Below are 22,504 nucleotides of genomic sequence, written 5' to 3'. Positions count from 1 at the left end.
CATCTTTCCTTAAAGCTTTTGGGACATTTCAAAAAAAGTTTGAGTTCCTTGCATGGATCTCAAGTTAGGATTTGGGCCCAATATAGTAGTGTGTAAGTACCTTATTACAGCCAGAGTATCTGTGAAAGTACATTCCCTCCAGCCTGTCTGAGAGTGTTTGGGCAAAGGGGTGTTGAAGCACGAGCGTTTTTACACAGGAATCATCAAAGCCTGTATCCCTGCCCACACGGCCCAGTGTGCGACCCCGATATCTCCCTGAGTGCAACGAGGCTCCCGGCTCTTTTGGTTCCTGGCCAGTGGTGCCCTCCTAAAGCAGCGTTCTGCGTGACTACATTACCTATTTATTGAGCAGACGGTGTGACTCCTAGCATTTACACATTACCCACAGATCCAGCTGGAGACTGAACACAGTTCAAAAGCTTCTCTCTGGGGTGGAATACTGGAAAGAGTCCCTTAAGGGACTAGGACTCAGAGCCCTGCAGCTATACAGACACACAACTGCACATCTCTGAGCACTAAACCAAAGTACCCTATCACTCCAGCCACTTGATCCATTCTCAATTAACACAAGCTCTATAAACACAAAACATTTCCAAAACCTTTAATAATACCAGTGATGTGGACGGACAAAAGGGTTTTTAACAAGAGGTTTGTAAATAGAGAGAAATGTCTATTTTACCATGTGACTTAACTGAATTGTTTCCAGATGAAACCAAGCGAAGCCACCAGGTGAGTTTGAAAGAATGCATTAAGTCTCATTTACACATGGCCATAGGCATATACTATGCTAGGAAATAAAAGGAGGAGGGTGAGCTGTTCCTAGATCTGTGGCTAAGGATAAGTTGTAGCTGGTGGGGCTGTTCCATGCGGGTCCTGTGTCAGCTGTACATGTGTCTGTTCACAGTCTCTCTCAGACAGATTTCTCCAGCCGCCGCTGATACTGATCAAGGTGTGTAACGCCGCCATTACTCAAAATGACTTATCAAGTGTGACACCAGAGTAGCTGAATAAAACCCTCTGTGTGTTTACTCTGGTAAACAGTAGCCTGAATTCCTCTGACAGCCCTTACACAACAACAAAGCCAGTCGCCAGTAAATAAGAAAGGCCTGTTTCGTGTGAGTACAAGGCAAACGCTTGTTCAACTATGTCATGACATTGCCTTGTTGGGTGAGGTTTATGACCCCCATAAATACCTTTCCCCCTTTTCTCTCCACTCTACAGAATGGACTCTTGGAAAGCCCTGTGTTACCACAGAGAAAGTATGGTAACATCAAAAGGTTGGGGAATGGAGCAATATTTCCGTTTTGTCACCAAAGCCCCATATACTACCAACCACTGCGACCTGTACGCTCTCGTTGGCTGGCCCTCACTTCATACTCGTAGCCAAACCCTACATTACTCATCTCATATGTATATACTGTACTCTATACCATCTACTGCATCTTGCCATCTTGATGTAATGTATCACTAGCCACTTTAAACAATGCCACTTTATATAGTGTTTACATACCCTACATTACTCATCTCATATGTATATACTGTACTCTGTACTCGATACCATCTACTGCATCTTGCCATCTTGATGTAATGTATCACTAGCCACTTTAAACAATGCCACTTTATATAATGTTTGCATACCCTACATTACTCATCTCATATGCAAATACTGTACTCTATACCATCCACTGCATCTTCACTATGCCGTTCTATACCATCACTCATTCTTATATTTTTTTTATGTACATATTCTTATTCATTCCTTTACACTTGTGTGTAAAAGGTAATTGTTGTGAAATTGTTAGGTTACTCGTTGGATATTAGTGCATTGTCGGAACTAGAAGCACAAGCATTTCGCTACACTCGCATTAACATCTGCTAACCATGTGTATGTGACAAATACAATTTGATTATCTCAGCTCACTGGTCACCATAGCAGCACCCACCCGTAGCACGCGCTCCAGCAGATATATCTCACTGGTCATCCCCAAAGCCAATTTCTCCTTTGCCTACCTTTCCTTCCAGTTCTCTGCTGCCAATGACTGGAACGAACTGCAAAAATCACTGAAGCTGGAGACTCATATCTCCCTCACTAGCTTTAAGCACCAGCTGTCAGAGCAGCTCACAGATCACTGCACCTGTACATAGCCCATCTGTAAATAGCCCATCCAACTACCTCATCCCCATACTGTATTTATTTATTTATCTTGCTCCTTTGCAACCAAGTATCTCTACTTGCACATTCATCTTCCTCACATCTACCATTCCAGTGTTTAAATGCTATATTGTATTACTTCGCCATCATGGCATATTTATTGCCTTACCTCCCTTATCCTACCTCATTTGCAAACACTGTATATAGACTTTTTCTACTGTATTATTGACTGTATGTTTGTTTATTCCATGTGTAACTCTGTGTTGTTGTGTGTCAAACTGCTTTGCTTTATCTTGGCCAGGTCGCAGTTGTAAATGAGAACTTGTTCTCAACTAAACGACATGGTAATATGAAGGTGAAATAAAATAAAAAATATATATATTTTTTAAATATTTCCCTTTCTCAACCAGTTGAAATTGTCCGTTGGTACTTAAAGAATTTGATGTCAGATCAGTTGCTGTCTGGGTTATTATATCTGATGATAGGACGACAAATTGTATATTGGAAAGTCTACAAATTCTAGATATCAGATTCACATGGAATTGTTGTGCAATTTAAATATTTAAATGTGAAACTATTTGTGAAATGATGAAATGTAATTTTAGCCTCCTAAATAAGATCATTTTTTTCATAGTAAAACGTAGGCCCATTCAGTGGCCACACCCAAGTGAACAGGCATTGTGACAGGCACTACCCTCTGTATTGCCTTGCGGTCAGAGGCCGAGCAATTGCCATACCAGGCAGTGATGCAACCAGTCAGGATGGTCTCGATGTTGCAGCTGTAGAACCTTTTGAGGATCTCAGGACCCATGGCAAATCTTTTTAGTTTCCTGAGGGGGAATTGGCTTTGTCGTTCCCTCTTCATGACTGCCTTGGTGTGTTTGGACTATTCTAGTTAGTTGTTCATGTGGAGACCAAGGAACTTGAAGTTCTCAACCTGCTCCACTACAGCCCCGTCGATGAGAATGGGGGCGTGCTCGGTCCTCCTTTAACCTGTAGTCCACAATCATCTCCTTAGTCTTGGTTATGTTGAGGGATAGGTTGTTATTCTGGCACCACTCGGCCAGGTCTCTGAACTCCTCTCTATAGGCTGTCTCGTCGTTGATCAGGCCTACCACAGTTGTGTCGTCTGCAAACTTAATGATGGTGTTGGAGTCGTGCCTGGTCATGCAGTCGTGAGTAAACAGGGAGTACAGGAGGGGACTGAGCACGCACCACTGGGGAGCTCCAGTGTTGAGGATCAGCGTGGCAGATGTGTTGCTACCTACCCTCACCACCTGGGTGCGGCCCGTCAGGAAGTCCAGGATCCAGTTGCAGAGGGAGGTGTTTAATCCCCGGATCCTTAGCTTAGTGATGAGCTTTGAGGGTACTATGGTGTTGAACGCTGAGCTGTAGTCAATGAATAGCATTCTCACATAAGTGTTCCTTTTGTTCAGGTGGGAAAGGGCAGTGTGGAGAGCAATAGAGATGGAATCATCTGTGGATCTGTTGGGCGGTATGCAAACTGGAGTGGGTCTAGGGTTTCTGGGATAAGGGTGTTGATGTGAGCCATTACCAACCTTTCAAAGTACTTCATGGCTACGGACGTGACTGCTACGGGTCTGTAGTCATTAAGGCAGGTTGCCTTTGTGTTCTTGGGCACAGGGACTATGGTGGTCTGCTTGAAACATGTTGGTATTACAGACTCAATCAGGGACATGTTGAAATTGTCAGTGAAGACACCTGCCAGTTGGTCAGCACATGCCCGGAGCACACATCCTGAAAATCCATCTGGCCCTGCAGCCTTGTGTATGTTGACTTTTTTAAAGGTCTTACTCACGTCGGCTACGGAGAGCGTTGTCACACAGTCATCCGGAACAACTGATGCTCTCATGCATGCCTCAGTGTTGCTTGCCTCGAAGCGAGCATAGAAGTGATTTAGCTCGTCTGGTAGGCTCGTGTCACTGGGAAGCTCGCGGCTGTGCTTCCCTTTGTAGTCTGTAATAAATTGCAAGCCCTGCCACATAAGACGAGCGTCAGAGCCGGTGTAGTATGATTCAATCTTGACCCTGTATTGACGCTTTGCCTGTTTGATGGTTCGTCACAAGGCATAGCAGGATTTCTTGTAAGCTTCCGGCTTAGAGTCCCGCACCTTGAAAGCGGCAGCCTTTAGCTCAGTGCGAATGTTGCCTGTAATCCATGGCTTCTGGTTGGGGTTTGTACGTACAGTCACTGTGGGGACGACGTCCTCGATGCACTTATTGATAAAGCCAGTGACTGATGTGGTGTACTCCTCAATGCCATCGGTAGAATCTCGGAACATGTTCCATTCTGTGCTAGCAAAACAGTCCTGTAGTTTAGCATCTGCTTCATCTGGCCACTTTTTATTAGACATATTAGACATGATTAGTAATCAATGTGTGATCTATCCTGTGTGTGTGTATATGTAATTATGTGTGATTATTTAGGTACTTAGTAAATAAGTAATTAAGCCAATTTGTGTATTGCTGATTCAATATATTAGCTAGGGTTTGTGCAGATAACTAAGTACTTATGTCAATCAGAATGAGACCAATCGAGGTGACGATATTTAATTGACTTCTATTGATATAAAAGATCTTCAGATCTTTAAGAGGGTGGATTCAGGAGATAACCGCTCTATATAAATGAATGCTTCCTCGGTGCCCCAGGTTATTAATGGTTTCATTGTTGCATGGTTTAATTCAATCACGTAATCAATTAAACGTTAGGTAATCGATTTGATAAAATAGCATGTCATACAATTGAATCATAGTCAGAGACAGGACAACTAACATGCTGTAAGACAGGGGTGCAGGCGGAGTGCATGTGGAGTTTCTCTAGTGGTAGACGATAGTTACGCTTTTTAGGTTCCAATCGGAAAGGGATGGTCTGATAGGCTCGTTGCACCTATTGACAGATGAGAAAGAGAAAGCTGGTGGAGAAATATCCTCTATGTTTTTCAATGGTACAGTTGAGCTCTAGGACTATGATCTATCTATAAGACTGGGAAATGGACGGGAGGAGATTGGTTGGGATGTCCTTTTGCACTTGAGCTAAAACGGCATGTGACGGGTAGGCAGGGACAAATCCCTGTCCTCGGCTCTGGTCTCTCTGACATTTAGATGACATTTAACAAACACCTGGACACTGAAGTGAGGTTCCAGGTGTAGTGGAGCGAAAAAAAATATCAGGAGAGGAGAGGGGAGGCTGCCGTGTCATGTCATGTTGTGTTGTATTTTACTTCCATTCACAACATTCCCAAGCTTTTCCAGATTGGGAGTCAACTGCCCATGTCTTCCCATAATCCTGGGAGAACGACTCTGAAATATTCACAATTTTATTAAAAACTCCTGAAAAAGTGGAGGAAAATTCAGAGGGGACACCAAGTCATCCCTCATCTTGCTTGATTTATATGAGAAGCGTCAAAAATTTATAAAAGCCAATTTAGAGGGTGATTTGTGATTCTCATAAGCAATAGAGATATGCTGAGAATGTTGTCCGGGAAAAAAGAGGGAGAGAAAGAGAGGAGACAGAGCCAAAATAGATTTGCTTGTTTAAATGAAGCTATCGGAAAGGGTGTGAGAGTGAAAGATTGAAAGATTGAAAGAGAAAGAGAAAGAGAAAGAGAGAGAGAGAGTTAGAGAGAGAGAGAGAGAGAGAGAGAGAGAGAGAGAGAGAGAGAGAGAGAGAGAGAGAGAGAGAGAGAGAGAGAGCGCGAGAGAGAGAGCGAGAGAGCGAGAGAAAGAGAAGGGCTTTGGGATGTGATAACCCCAACTATACGCCAACAGAACAACCCCCAAAACATTTCTCACTGCTTCCACACCTGAGGCCAACTGACCAGTGGTGTGCTGGCTCTCTCACACACACACAAATGCGTACGCACACACACAAAATGTAAACCACACATACACATCCTACAGGGCCCTCTCTCTCGAACTCACACCACTCAACACAGTGGGCCCCAAATCATCCCCAATAAATCATCCCCAGTAAAATACCCACCCCTCAACACAGGGGCCCCAAATCATCACCAGTAAAGGGCCCTGTGTTGAGTGGTGTGTGTTTAACTGGGGATTATTTTGGGGCCCCTGTGTTGAGTGGTGTGTGTTTAACTGGGGATTATTTGGGGGCCCCTGTGTTGAGTGGTGTGTGTTTTACTGGCGATGATTTGGGGCCCCTGTGTTGAGTGGTGTGTGTTTAACTGGGGATTATTTGGGGGCCCCTGTGTCATCCTCAATAAATCATACCCAGTAAAATACCCACCCCTCAACACAGGGGCCCCAAATCATCGCCAGTAAAACACACACCACTCAACACAGGGGCCCCCCAAATAATCCCCAGTTAAACACACACCACTCAACACAGGGGCCCCAAATCATCCCCAGTTAAACACACACTTTTTGCATATGTTATAAAACACCTTTATTTATTTTTTTAAAACACACTTTCAGCCATTCATGTTCCACACACTTTCTGTCCTCTTTGACTGTTATCCCTTCGTTTCTTTGTGACAACACTTTCTATTTTACATCTATCTCCCCCTCTCTGTGTAGCACATAGAGATAGTTAGAGGACGCAATATTGTATTTCTCCCATTATGGCATCCTTGAGAGCATGGCCAGCGCCATTGAGGTCATCTCCATTTTGAAGTAGTCAATTTTCTGCTTCTACTACTTCTATGAGTTGGTAAACAAACTGAAAGGGTGTATACTGCCACCTAGAGGGTGTTGTTTGAACAGGTATAAAGCCAAGGTTGGTGATTTATTGCCACCTGCAGTTATGGAATTATGCAGTTATGTGATCCTTCCTTAACCCATGTTGAGTACTTAAAAATGGTGAAAGTCCTTAATGGCGCTGCCCATCCTAAAACAGGCTTTTGGGCACTAGAGTCCTCTATCTATCTCTATGGTGTAGCTGGCAAATTTTGACCACCCCCTGGGTCCTGTATTTTTGATAATACCTCGTCTCTCCCCCTCTCACACACACACACAGCTCGTCTAACACATAATGTGCGAGGCCAAGCACCTAGAGACCACGTGGTAATTTAACAGAAGGCAGGTAAACTGGAACAGACATGAGTTGTGGAAGAGGGGGCAGGGGGGAGGGAGGCACTATTTCTGCTGGACAGATGATTGTTAGTGGGGCTTTCATAGTGTCAGTGTGTGTGTGTGTCATATTACCAGTTATGGTTCTCTCCCATTCTTAGATTCCCTGCAACCCTCTCTCTCCCTCCGTCTCTCTCCCTCCCTCCCTGTCTCTCTCCCTCCCGGTCTCACCCTCCGTCTGCCTCTTATTACCTCCCTCTGTCTCTCCCTTTCTCACCATCTCTCTCTTTGCAGCCCTACATTGTAGTGACAGGCTAAACTAGGTCTGTCCAGGAGAGGAACAGGCCCATAGAGGTAATCTCATTCTCAAACAGACATCCTAACACAATCTCTCTGTCTGTCCAGAGGTGTTGTATGGTGGGAGGACAGCTCTCTCTCTTTCTCTCTCCCTCTCTGCCCAGAGGTGTTGTATGGTGAGAGGACAGCTCTCTCTCTTTCTCTCTCCCTCTCTGCCCAGAGGTGTTGTATGGTGAGAGGACAGCTCTCTCTCTTTCTCTCTCCCTCTCTGCCCAGAGGTGTTGTATGGTGAGAGGACAGCTCTCTCTCTTTCTCTCTCCCTCTCTCTCTCTGTCTAGAGGTGTTGTATGGTGATAGGACAGCTCTCTCTCTCTTTCTCTCTCCCTCTCTGCCCAGAGGTGTTGTATGGTGAGAAGACAGCTCTCTCTCTCTTTCTCTCTCCCTCTCTGTCCAGAGGTGTTGTATGGTGGGAGGACAGCTCTCTCTCTTTCTCTCTCCCTCTCTGCCCAGAGGTGTTGTATGGTGAGAAGACAGCTCTCTCTCTTTCTCTCTCCCTCTCTGCCCAGAGGTGTTGTATGGTGAGAGGACAGCTCTCTCTCTTTCTCTCGCCCTCTCTCTGTCTAGAGGTGTTGCATGGTGGGAGGACAGCTCTCTCTCTTTCTCTCTCCCTCTCTGCCCAGAGGTGTTGTATGGTGAGAAGACAGCTCTCTCTCTCTTTCTCTCTCCCTCTCTGTCCAGAGGTGTTGTATGGTGAGAGGACAGCTCTCTCTCTTTCTCTCTCCCTCTCTGCCCAGAGGTGTTGTATGGTGAGAAGACAGCTCTCTCTCTTTCTCTCTCCCTCTCTGCCCAGAGGTGTTGTATGGTGAGAGGACAGCTCTCTCTCTTTCTCTCTCCCTCTCTGCCCAGAGGTGTTGTATGGTGAGAGGACAGCTCTCTCTCTTTCTCTCTCCCTCTCTGCCCAGAGGTGTTGTATGGTGAGAAGACAGCTCTCTCTCTCTTTCTCTCTCCCTCTCTGTCCAGAGGTGTTGTATGGTGGGAGGACAGCTCTCTCTCTTTCTCTCTCCCTCTCTGCCCAGAGGTGTTGTATGGTGAGAAGACAGCTCTCTCTCTTTCTCTCTCCCTCTCTGCCCAGAGGTGTTGTATGGTGATAGGACAGCTCTCTCTCTCTGTCTAGAAGTAATATATGGTGATAGGACAGCTCTCTCGCTGTCTGTCTAGATGTAATATATGGTGATAGGACAGCTCTCTCTCTCTCTCTCTCTCTCTCTCTCTCTCTCTCTCTCTCTCTCTCTCTCTCTCTCTCTCTCTCTCTCTCTCTCTCTCTCTCTCTCTCTCTCTCTCTCTCTCTCTCTCTCTCTCTCTCTCTCTCTCTCTCTCTCTCTCTCTCTCTCTCTCTCTCTCTCTCTCTCTCTCTCTCTCTCTCTCTCTCTCTCTCTCTCTCTCTCTCCTCTCTCTCTCTCTCTCTCTCTCTCTCTCTCTCTCTCTCTCTCTCTCTCTCTCTCTCTCTCTCTCTCTCTCTCTCTCTCTCTCTCTCTCTCTCTCTCTCTCTCTCTCTCTCTCTCTCTCTCTCTCTCTCTCTCTCTCTCTCTCTCTCTCTCTCTCTCTCTCTCTCTCTCTCTCTCTCTCTCTCTCTCTCTGTCCAGAGGTGTTGTATGGTGGGAGGATATACACAACACAGCCTACACCTTTCAAGTGGGGAAATAAAGTTGGTAAACTCTCCCTCTTTCCCTGTATCTCTTATTTTCTCTCCCCTAATTTGTCTCAGTCATCTCCCTATCATCACCCCAATAACCCTGTAGAGAAATCCTCCACACACACACAAACACCGCACCAGTTAAAGGGATACTTCTGAAATTTGACAATGCGTCCCTTTATCTTCATCCCCAGAGTCAGATGAAATCGTGGATAGTCATTCCGCTAACTGTAGTAAGCATTGGGAAACTACATTTAACTTCCTTCATACTGGACACAGACACAGAAAATGGTATCCACAAGTTCATCTGACTCCGGGAAGGTAGATAAAGGTCCTTGTTTCCAAAATCCCAAAGTATCCCTTTAATGTCTTAGGGAATCAATCCAAACCAGATAAAGGGCTGGTGTGTGTGTGTGTGTGTGTGTGTGTGTGTGTGTGTGTGTGTGTGTGTGTGTGTGTGTGTGTGTGTGTGTGTGTGTGTGTGTGTGTGTGTGTGTGTGTGTGTGTGTGTGTGTTAAAGAGGTGAAGGAGGAATCTGCCAAACATGTTTTTTATTGGTGAAACGTAGGGAGTATAATTTTATAATACCATATCAATACAACCCTATTGCCTGCAAATTCAGAATTTCATAACCCGGTGAAGTGCTGAGAAAAAGGGGAGTCTGGAGCAAGTGTATCTATGCTGTATAGTAAATTCAATAGTGTGTGAACACTCCAAAGGCAGCCTGGTATAACTCAAGGCAGGGAGGCTGCTGCCAGGGCCATAAATCAATATATGAAACAGATATACATCAATATTAAAAAGAGAAATATAAATAAAACAAGAGATGAATAAAATAAGAGAGGGTTTACTCAACTCACCATAGCCATGCCTCTAAAGTCCCATATTTCTCCTTTTCAGAGATTTCACCTTTTTCCCTCCTTTGGGATGTGATCCATGAATGTGTAAGAATCCATCCAGCAGGTTATTTGAGTCTGTGCATCATTCCAGAAAAAGGGAAGTACACACACATCCCTGAGGGTGAGCAATGTTCCTGGTCCCATCAAAGAAAGTGTCAAAATGCCATGGAATATAATCTCTGTGTGTGTGTGTGTGTGTGTGTGTGTGTGTGTGTGTGTGTGTGTGTGTGTGTGTGTGTGTGTGTGTGTGTGTGTGTGTGTGTGTGTGTGTGTGTGTGTGTGTGTGTGTGTGTGTGTGTGTGTGTGTGTGTGTGTGTGTGTGTGTGTGTGTGTGTGTGTGTGTGTGTGTGTGTCTGTCTGTCTGTCTGTCTGTCTGTCTGTCTGTCTGTCTGTCTGTCTGTCTGTCTGTCTGTCTGTCTGTCTGTCTGTCTGTCTGTCTGTCTGTCTGTCTGTCTGTCTGTCTGTCTGTCTGTCTGTCTGTCTGTCTGTCTGTCTGTCTGTCTGTCTGTCTGTCTGTCTGTCTGTCTGTCTGTCTGTCTGTCTGTCTGTCTGTCTGTCTGTCTGTCTGTCTGTCTGTCTGTCTGTCTGTCTGTCTGTCTGTCTGTCTGTCTGTCTGTCTGTCTGTCTGTCTGTCTGTCTGTCTGTCTGTCTGTCTGTCTGTCTGTCTGTCTGTCTGTCTGTCTGTCTGTCTGTCTGTCTGTCTGTCTGTCTGTCTGTCTGTCTGTCTGTCTGTCTGTCTGTCTGTCTGTCTGTCTGTCTGTCTGTCTGTCTGTCTGTCTGTCTGTCTGTCTGTCTGTCTGTCTGTCTGTCTGTCTGTCTGTCTGTCTGTCTGTCTGTCTGTCTGTCTGTCTGTCTGTCTGTCTGTCTGTCTGTCTGTCTGTCTGTCTGTCTGTCTGTCTGTCTGTCTGTCTGTCTGTCTGTCTGTCTGTCTGTCTGTCTGTCTGTCTGTCTGTCTCTGGCCTAGACCTGGAAAAGAGCCAATTAGAAAAAGAGCCCCACATTGCACACAGCATGTGTCATAACACAGAATTCCCATCACATGTCAGGGTTGACTTTCCATTCACTGAAGTTATCCCCTTTGTTTCACTCCTCTACTTTCTGCCAGCTACTGAGACACTGCTGACTGTATAGAAGCTAGGCTTATCCATGCCATGTCAATACCTGTAGTGCAAGAGAAGTGGCATGGGGTAAAGTAAGGGCGGTTCTCAGTGGAGTTTCCTTTCCTTTTTGGCGTAAATCATAGTCCACATGCGCTGAGACGTGATAGTCCAGCGTCCCATTGTAACATAGCTACGAGGCTCTGAGACCACCATCCGCCGAAGAGGCACAGCCCAAACGGACACTTCCCCACGATTCCCAACCAACGCGGCTCCGGTACGTGTCCTCAAATCATTTAAATGTGTTGACAGTTGGAGAAATTGCTTAAGTTGCGCTGAGAATTCGAAAAGCATGAAAGCCAACGGTCTAACATTCTAGAAGACTGCTGTGCGGACATGTATACGTTTTGGACTGTGATAGATGCTTTAGGCTGCATTTACACAGCCAGCCCAATTCTCATCTTTTTTTTCTCAAAATGGGACTTTTGATCAGAACTGATCAGAATTGGGCTGCCTGTCAACAATAACCAGTGATTGATAAATAGCCAATAACCAGTGATTGATCAATAGCCCCCTACACGGTAACACATCAGTGCAACACAGCAACCGTCATCAGCACAGGCCTAGAGATGAAAAAAAGTGCACGGCAGCAATTACACACACCACCACATTCATAATATAGAAGCAGAGAAGATATCCTGGTTTCATTACAGGGACATGGCTATGATGATGCCAGGAGCGCGCACACACACACACACACAGAGACATAAATACACATTCATCTGAGATGGGAAGAGAGGGAGCTATAGTACACCTATGTGTGTGTGTGTCTGTGTGTCTGTGTGTGTGTGTGTGTGTGTGTGTGTGTGTGTGCGTGCGTGCGTGCGTGCGGACCTGTCATTGATGCTCCAGTTGAGACATAGGTTGAGCGAGCTGAGGTTCCTACATTTCCGGACCACCTCCATCACCGTCTCGTTGTTGAGCTCTGAGATGTGCCGCAAGTCCAGACTGCTCAGGTTACATAGCTAGGACAGAGGTACAGGTCAGTACACACAGAGACACACGTGTGATTGCTGTGCATAGAGTGTCCTTCAGCACAAGGTTAAGAAGGGATTACCAACTCAATAATACATTTTATTGTTTTACACACTCAGCAAGGAGGATGGATTATCCCCCCACACACACACACACACACACACACACGATAATACAGGTATTATTATAGATATTATACCATATCTAATACACACAACGGGGAAGTAGGGTGTAAAATGTCACGGTCAAGGCTAAACACAAAATAAGCTTCCAGTGGGCATTAAGATTAGAGGGTTCGTTGTCTGCTCTGTGGGCTTCTAGTCAAAGACAGACTGGAGGTGGAAAGAGGAAGACAGACAGGCCGGAGGTTGAAGAGGAAGACAGACAGACAGGCTGGAGGGAGAAAGAGGAAGACAGACAGGCTGGAGGTGGAAAGAGGAAGACAGACAGGCTGGAGATGAAAAGAGGAAGACAGACAGGCTGGAGATGAAATGAGGAAGACAGACAGGCTGGAGATGAAAAGAGGAAGACAGACAGGCTGGAGATGAAATGAGGAAGACAGACAGACAGGCTGGAGGTGGAAAGAGGAAGACAGACAGGCTGGAGGTGAAAAGAGGAAGACAGACAGGCTGGAGATGAAATGAGGAAGACAGACAGGCTGGAGGTGGAAAGAGGAAGACAGACAGGCTGGAGGTGAAAAGAGGAAGACAGACAGGCTGGAGGTTGAAGAGGAAGACAGACAGGCTGGAGGTTGAAGAGGAAGACAGACAGGCTGGAGGTTGAAGAGGAAGACAGACAGGCTGGAGGTTGAAGAGGAAGACAGACAGGATGGAGGGAGAAAGAGGAAGACAGACAGGCTGGAGGTTGAAGATGAAGACAGACAGGCTGGAGGTTGAAGAGGAAGACAGACAGGATGGAGGGAGAAAGAGGAAGACAGACAGACTGGAGGTGAAAAGAGTAAGACAGACAGGCTGGAGGTTGAAGAGGAAGACAGACAGGCTGGAGGGAGAAAGAGGAAGACAGACAGGCTGGAGGTGGAAAGAGGAAGACAGGCCGGAGGTTGAAGAGGAAGACAGACAGACAGGCTGGAGAGAGAAAGAGGAAGACAGACAGGCTGGAGGTGGAAAGAGGAAGACAGACAGGCTGGAGGTGAAAAGAGGAAGACAGACAGGCTGGAGATGAAAAGAGGAAGACAGACAGGCTGGAGGTGAAAAGAGGAAGACAGACAGGCTAGAGGGAGGGAGAAAGAGGAAAACAGAAAGGCTGGAGGTGAAAGAGGAAGACAGACAGGCTGGAGGTTGAAGAGGAAGACAGACAGGCTGGAGGTTGAAGAGGAAGACAGACAGGCTGGAGGTTGAAGAGGAAGACAGACAGGATGGAGGGAGAAAGAGGAAGACAGACAGGCTGGAGGTTGAAGAGGAAGACAGACAGGCTGGAGGTTGAAGAGGAAGACAGACAGGATGGAGGGAGAAAGAGGAAGACAGACAGGCTGGAGGTGGAAGAGGAAAACAGACAGACTGGAGGTGAAAGAGTAAGACAGACAGGCTGGAGGTTGAAGAGGAAGACAGACAGGCTGGAGGGAGAAAGAGGAAGACAGACAGGCTGGAGGTGGAAAGAGGAAGACAGACAGGCTGGAGGGAGAAAGAGGAAGACAGACAGGCTGGAGGGAGAAAGAGGAAGACAGACAGGCTGGAGGGAGAAAGAGGAAGACAGACAGGCTGGAGGTGGAAAGAGGAAGACAGGCCGGAGGTTGAAGAGGAGGACAGACAGACAGGCTGGAGGTGGAAAGAGGAAGACAGACAGACAGACTGGAGGTGGAAAAAGGAAGACAGACAGGCCGGAGGTTGAAGAGGAAGACAGACAGACAGGCTGGAGGGAGAAAGAGGAAGACAGACAGGCTGGAGGTGGAAAGAGGAAGACAGACAGGCTGGAGATGAAAAGAGGAAGACAGACAGGCTGGAGGTGAAAAGAGGAAGACAGACAGGCTAGAGGTGAAAAGAGGAAGACAGACAGGCTAGAGGGAGGGAGAAAGAGGAAAACAGACAGGCTGGAGGTGAAAAGAGGAAGACAGACAGGATGGAGGTTGAAGAGGAAGACAGACAGGCTGGAGCTGGAAGAGGAAGACAGACAGGATGGAGGTTGAAGAGGAAGACAGACAGGCTGGAGGTTGAAGAGGAAAACAGACAGGATGGAGGGAGAAAGAGGAAGACAGACAGGCTGGAGGTTGAAGAGGAAGACAGACAGACAGGCTGGAGGTGGAAAGAGGAAAACAGACAGACTGGAGGTGAAAAGAGGAAGACAGACAGGCTGGAGGTTGAAGAGGAAGACAGACAGACAGGCTGGAGGTGGAAAGAGGAAAACAGACAGACTGGAGGTGAAAAGAGGAAGACAGACAGGCTGGAGGTTGAAGAGGAAGACAGACAGGATGGAGGGAGAAAGAGGAAGACAGACAGGCTGGAGGTGGAAAGAGGAAAACAGACAGACTGGAGGTGAAAAGAGGAAGACAGACAGGCTGGAGGTTGAAGAGGAAGACAGACAGGCTGGAGGGAGAAAGAGGAAGACAGACAGGCTGGAGGTGGAACGAGAAGGACAGATAGGATGGCGGTGGAACGAGGAAGACAGAAAGCTGGAGGTGGAACGAGAAGGGCAGACAGGCTTGGCAATTTTCGCAATGAATCTTGTTCTGGAGACAGCTCTGCAGAGTGGTCACTAGCAGGCACAGCCACAAAGTCATAAAATCAGATTTTAAACCTAACCACACTGCTAACCCTAACAAACCTCTACGGGATCAGAGTCCCTAAACCGGGACGGTCGTTGCTCAATATGCGATAATGTGACTAGAGAACGTTGTATACAACAGCCAACTTTCTGGCACATAGGCATGGTCTTACACGGGCAGAAAGCTTAAATTCTTGTTAATCTAACTGCAGTGTCCAATTTACAGCAGCTATTACAGAAGAAAATACCATGCTAAACAAAACACTTATCATGGCAACTGGTTTGATACATTCACCTCTGAAGGTAAAAAATGTGCTTACACCACAAGTCTGGGGTCACTTAGAAATGTCCTTGTTTTTGAAAGAAATGCACGTTTTTTGTCCATTAAAATAACATCAAATTGATCAGAAATACAGTGTAGACATTGTGAATGTTGTAAATGACTATTGGAGCTGGAAACGGCAGATTGTTTATGGATGCTGGGATGCTGGCCTTTTGTGTTCTTTTGCCCATCTTAATCTTTTATTTTTATTTGCCAGTCTGAGACATGGCTTTTTCTTTGCAACTCTGCCTAGAAGGCCAGCATCCTGGAGTCGCCTCTTCACTGTTGACGTTGAGACTGATGTTTTGCGGGTACTATTTAATGAAGCTGCAGTTGAGGACTTGTGAGTTATCTATTTCTAAAACTAGACACTAGTGTACTTGTTTTCTTGCTCAGTTGTGCACCGGGGCCTCCCACTCCTCTTTCTATTCTGGTTAGAGCCAGTTTTTTTTATTTGTAATATATTTTACTAGATCTATTGTGTTATATTCTCCTATATTCATTTCACATATCCACAAACTTCAAAGTGTTTCCTTTCAAATGGTATCAAGAATGGTATCTTTCAAATGGTATCTTGATCCAAGATGGCGTAGCAGTCAGATGTCCTTTGTCCTCGTCTTGTCCCGTGTATATATATTTTATATATTTTTCTTCGCATATCTTTTCATACATATTTTTTTTTCTTCTTAAAAACTCAACTTCAAAACACTCTCCTGCAACCCACCTCACCAGATGTGGTGCGGATCTGTTTTTTTTTCCTCAAAAGTATTATTCACCTCGTATCCGAAATCTACAACAGAAGCTAGCCAGAAGTTAGCCAGCTCACAAGCTAACGTTAGTAGTTCAGCTAACCACAGCTAGCGCTCATCAGCTATCCTTTAGCTCGGAAAACTATTGCCAGTTTTGTACAACGCGACTCAGACCAGAGCATACCAGACCTATTTTCTCTCCATATCCCCGGATTTTTACCGCAGGCTCTGGACATTTACACCTGGATCTTGCAGCTAACTAGCTGCTATCCGAGTGACTATTGGCTAACATCAATTCCGGAGCAAACACCAATTATCCCGGAGCTAGCCAGCTGAAGAGTTCCATCAGCCACTCCTGGGCTACAATCACCTATCCGGACCCGTTTTACTGCCGATGCGGAGCCCCACCGGGCCTTCACGACTGGGATACCGACGTTATCTGCCCGAGGGAGTATTTCAACTGGCCCCTCCATCGCGACGTAACCTGAACGTCCATATGCTAACTGCGGCCCGCTAATCGTTAGCTGACTTGAGCATATCGGCTGCTATCTGAACAGGTCTATCGAACAATCTTCTTAGGCCACTATAACTATTTTGACAATTGGATTGGTCCCCTCTACCACACGGAACTCCACTAATCTACCGACGGAATTGCACGGCGTGGCTAAAAACAGACCTCCATCTTCTGCTAGCTTGCTACCCATGACTAGCTGTCTGAATCACGAAGCTAGCACCAGTTAGCAAACACAATTCTACAATTCACAACCTCTCTTTCGTCACCGCCATCCGGCTTGGATTCTCTGTCGACACGACCACGTCTGGTCTGCAGACGATTATCCCATCCGCTGTGCCCTCAACCGGCCTCCGTCTGAGCAGACCCCCTCCGTCTGAGCAGACCACCCCCCGGGCTACTAACTTTAAACGCCGCGGGCTAGCTTAGTGGAGGCCTCACTGCTCCATCTACGGCTGCCCCCTGGACACTATGATCACTCGGCTACATAGCTGATGCCTGCTTGACTGTCCATTAATTCACGGTACTCCATTCCGTTTATTTGTGTTTTATCTGTCGGCTCTGTGCTTTAACTCAGGATCTGTGTGTAGTTAATCCGACCCTCTCTGCCTGGTCGTCGCCATTTTTACCTGCTGTTGCTGTGTAAGCTGACTAGCTGCTGTTATCTCACCTGTTGTTTTAGCTAGCTCTCAATCAAGACCTGCAATCACTTTATGCCTTATTGTATGTCTCTCTCAAATATCAATATGCCTTGCATACTGTTGTTTAGGCTAGTTATCATTGTTTTGGTTTGCAATGGACCCCGTAGTTCCACTCTCCGTACCTCTGATACCTCCTTTGTCCCACCCCCCACACATGCGGTGACCTCACCCATTGAGACCAGCATGTCCAGAGATACAACCTCTCTTATCATCACCCAGTGCCTGGGCTTGCCTCCGCTGTACCCGTGCCCCACCATACCCTGGTCTGCACATTATGCCCAGAATCTATTCTACCACGCCCATAAATCTGCTCCTTTTATTCCTTGTCCCCAACGCTCTAGGCGACCAGTTTTGATAGCCTTTAGCCGCACCCTCATCCTACTACTCCTCTGTTCCTCGGGTGATGTGGAGGTAAACCCAGGCCCTGCATGTCCCCAGTCACCCTCATTTGTTGACTTCTGTGATCGAAAAAGCCTTGGCCTTATGCATGTCAACATCAGAAGCCCCCTCCCTAAGTTTGCCTTACTCACCGCTTTAGCACACACTGCCAACCCTGATGTCCTTGCCGTTTCCGAATCCTGGCTTAGGAAGGCCACCAAAAATTCTGAGATTTCCATACCCAACTATAACACTTTCCGTCAAGATAGAACTGCCAAAGGGGGAGGAGTTGCAATCTACTGCAGAGATAGCCTGCAAGTTCTGTCATACTTTCCAGGTCTATGCCCAAACAGTTCGAACTTCTAATTTTAAAAATTAATCTCACCAGAAATAAGTCTCTCACTGTTGCCGCCTGCTACCGACCCCCCTCAGCTCCCAGCTGTGCCCTGGACACCATCTGTGAATTGATCGCTCCCCATCTAGCTTCAGAGTTTGTTCTGTTAGGTGACCTAAACTGGGATATGCTTAACACCCCGGCAGTCCTACAATCTAAGCTTGATGCCCTCAATCTCACTCAAATCCTCAAGGAACCCACCAGGTACAACCCTAAATCCGTAAACATGGGCACCCTAATAGACATTATCCTGACCAACTTGCCCTCCAAATACACCTCTGCTGTCTTCAATCAAGATCTCAGTGATCAATGCCTCATTGCCTGTATCCGCCACGGGTCCGCGGCCAAACGACCACCCCTCATCACTGTCAAACGCTCCCTAAAACACTTCTGCGAGCAGGCCTTTCTAATCGACCTGGCCCGGGTACCCTGGAAGGATATTGACCTCATCCCGTCAGTTGAGGATGCCTGGTCATTCTTTAAAAGTTACTTCCTCGCCATATTAGACAAGCATGCTCCGTTCAAAAAATGCAGAACCAAGAACAGATATAGCCCTTGGTTCACTCCAGACCTGACTGCCCTCGACCAGCACAAAAACATCCTGCGGCGAACTGCAATAGCATCGAAGAGCCCCCGCGATATGCAACTGTTCAGGGAAGTCAGGAACCAATACACGCAGTCAGTCAGGAAAGCAAAGGCCAGCTTTTTCAAGCAGAAATTTGCATCCTGTAGCTCTAACTCCAAAAAGTTCTGGGATACTGTAAAGTCCATGGAAAACAAGAGCACAAGAGCACCTCCTCCCAGCTGCCCACTTCACTGAGGCTAGGTAACACGGTCACCACTGATAAGTCCGTGATAATCGAAAACAACAAACATTTCTCAATGGCTGGCCATGCCTTCCTCCTGGCGACTCCAACCCTGGCCAACAGCCCCGCCCCCACCGCTGCTACTCGCCCAAGCCTCCCCAGCTTCTCCTTTACCCATATCCAGATAGCAGATGTTCTGAAAGAGCTGGAAAACCTGGACCCATACAAATCAGCTGGGCTTGACAATCTGGACCCCCTATTTCTGAAACTGTCCGCCGCCATTGTCGCACCCCCTATTACCAGCCTGTTCAACCTCTCCTTCGTATCATCTGAGATCCCCAAGGATTGGAAAGCTGCCGCGGTCATCCCCCTCTTCAAAGGGGGAGACACCCTGGACCCAAACTGTTACAGACCTATATCCATCCTGCCCTGCCTATCTAAGGTCTTCGAAAGCCAAGTCAACAAACAGATCACTGACCATCTCAAATCCCACCGTACCTTCTCCGCTGTGCAATCCGGTTTCCGAGCCGGTCACGGGTGCACCTCAGCCACGCTCAAGGTACTAAACGATGTCATAACCGCCATCGATAAAAGACATTACTGTGCAGCCGTCTTCATCGACCTGGCCAAGGCTTTCGACTCTGTCAATCACCATATTCTTATCGGCAGACTCAGTAGCCTCGGTTTTTCTAATGACTGCCTTGCCTGGTTCACCAACTACTTTGCAGACAGAGTTCAGTGTGTCAAATCGGAGGGCATGTTGTCCGGTCCTCTGGCAGTCTCTATGGGGGTACCACAGGGTTCAATTCTCGGGCCGACTCTTTTCTCTGTATACATCAATGATGTTGCTCTTGCTGCGGGCGATTCCCTGATCCACCTCTATGCAGACGACACCATTCTGTATACTTCCGGCCCTTCCTTGGACACTGTGCTATCTAACCTCCAAACGAGCTTCAATGCCATACAACACTCCTTCCGTGGCCTCCAACTGCTCTTAAACGCTAGTAAAACCAAATGCATGCTTTTCAACCGTTCGCTGCCTGCACCCGCACGCCCGACTAGCATCACCACCCTGGACGGTTCCGACCTAGAATATGTGGACATCTATAAGTACCTAGGTGTCTGGCTAGACTGCAAACTCTCCTTCCAGACTCATATCAAACATCTCCAATCCAAAATCAAATCTAGAGTCAGCTTTCTATTCCGCAACAAAGCCTCCTTCACTCACGCCGCCAAACTTACCCTATTAAAACTGACTATCCTACCGATCCTCGACTTCGGCGATGTCATCTACAAAATAGCTTCCAATACTCTACTCAGCAAACTGGATGCAGTTTATCACAGTGCCATCCGTTTTGTTACTAAAGCACCTTATACGACCCACCACTGCGACCTGTATGCCCTAGTCGGCTGGCCCTCCCTACATGTTCGTCGTCAGACCCACTGGCTCCAGGTCATCTACAAGGCTATGCTAGGTAAAGTGCCGCCTTATCTCAGTTCACTGGTCACGATGGCTACACCCACCCGTAGCACGCGCTCCAGCAGGTGTATCTCACTGATCATCCCTAAAGCCAAAACCTCATTTGGACGCCTTTCCTTCCAGTTCTCTGCTGCCTGCGACTGGAACGAATTGCAAAAATCTCTGAAGTTGGAGACTTTTATCTCCCTCAACAACTTTAAAAATCTGCTATCCGAGCAGCTAACCGATCGCTGCAGCTGTAGATAGTCCATCTGTAAACTACCCACCCAATTTACCTACCTCACCCCCCATACTGCTTTTATTTATTTACTTTTCTGCTCTTTTGCACACTAGTATCTCTTCTTGCACATGATCATCTGATGATTTATCACTCCAGTGTTAATCTGCTAAATTGTAATTACTCGATTTTTTTGCCTACCTCATGCCTTTTGCACACATTGTATATAGATTCTCTTTTTTTTTTCTACCATGTTATTGACTTGTTTATTGTTTACTCCATGTGTAACTCTGTGTTGTTGTCTGTTCACACTGCTATGCTTTATCTTAGCCAGGTCGCAGTTGCAAATGAGAACTTGTTCTCAACTAGCCTACCTTGTTAAATAAAGGTGAAATAAATAAAATAAAAAAATAAATAAATAAGAATATGCATATCCTTGCTTTAAGTCCTGGGCTACAGGCAGTTGCATTTGGGTATGATATTTTAGGCGAAAATTGGGAAAAAAAGGGTCCGATCCTAAAGAGGTTTTTAAATAAATGTTTGTTTTCAAATGTGAAAAGCTGTGTTGTGATGGGCCTGGTCTAGTAGAGCTGTGTTGTGATGGGCTTGGTCTAGTAGAGTTGTGTTGTGATGGGCCTGGTCTAGTAGAGCTGTGTTGTGATGGGCCTGGTCTAGTAGAGCTGTGTTGTGATGGGCCTGGTCCAGTAGAGCTGTGTTGTGATGGGCCAGGTTCAGTAGAGCTGTGTTGTAATGGGCCAGGTCTAGTAGAGCTGTGTTGTGATGGGCCTGGTCTAGTAGAGCTGTGTTGTGATGGGCCAGCTCTAGTAGAGCTGTGTTGTGATGGGCCTGGTCTAGTAGAGCTGTGTTGTGATGGGCCTGGTCTAGTAGAGCTGTGTTGTGATGGTCCTGGTCTAGTAGAGCTATGTTGTGATGGGCCGGGTCTAGTCGTGCTGTCCTGGGGCGAGTCTGGTCTGGTAAATCTGTGTTGTGTTGGGCCTGGTCTAATAGAGCTGTGCTGTAATAAGCCGTGTCTGGCTCTTTTCTGCTGGGGATGGTGGAGGTACTGTTGTTTCAGAAGGTGGGGCGGGGGACCTCTGTTGCTGGGGTGATGGGTGTGTGGGTCCCTGCCAAGTGTTGCATCTTTTAGGTCCTTGGCAAAGGTTCTGATACTGTCCTGATCAAGATGTACATTATTGTATAAGTGTTGACATGTCAGAGTGGGGTGGTGAGCCGTTCTGACGTTGAGTAGTGAGGCACAGTCCACAGTGATCTGTTGATTTATTTTGTCGATCAACTGTCCTGGGAAGTCTTTTCTTGGTAGGAGGGTGGACACAACTATATTGGTTGTTGGGAACACAGCCTGTGCCCGTTCTGCCACTCTTCTCACTGCCCCAGATACATCTTCACCTTTGGCATGAAGGTCGTTTGTGCCAGTGTGGATGATGATGTTGTCAGGGGTGTCAATCCTGGTCTGACTGAGTAGCTGCATTGCACTGTCAGTTGTAGGACACCAGAACTTATACACCTGGTGTCTAGGGAATAATCTTTCCTGGACTAAGAACTTCCCATTTGAATCAATAAGGATTGCAGTTGTGGGTGATTGTCTGGGTGGAGCAGACTGGGAGGCTGGTATTCTGACCTGGGCTGGAGCAGACTGGGTGTCTGGTTGGCTGACCTGGGCTGGAGCAGACTGAGAGGCTGGTAGGTTGACCTGGGCTGGAGCACACTGTGCTGGAGCAGACTGGGAAGCAGGTAGGCTGACCTGGGCTGGAGCAGACTGAGAGGCTGGTAGGTTGACCTGGGCTGGAGCAGACTGAGAGGCTGGTAGGTTGACCTGGGCTGGAGCACACTGGGCTGGAGCAGACTGGGAAGCAGGTAGGCTGACCTGGGCTGGAGAAGACTGAGAGGCTGGTAGGTTGACCTGGGCTGGAGCAGACTGTGCTGGAGCAGACTGGGAAGCAGGTAGGCTGACCTGGGCTGGAGCAGACTGAGAGGCTGGTAGGTTGACCT

This window comes from Salvelinus fontinalis, chromosome 28 (assembly GCF_029448725.1).
Source record: "Salvelinus fontinalis isolate EN_2023a chromosome 28, ASM2944872v1, whole genome shotgun sequence".
In the NCBI taxonomy this organism is placed as follows: domain Eukaryota; kingdom Metazoa; phylum Chordata; class Actinopteri; order Salmoniformes; family Salmonidae; genus Salvelinus; species Salvelinus fontinalis.
This window is presented reverse-complemented; position numbering follows the sequence as displayed.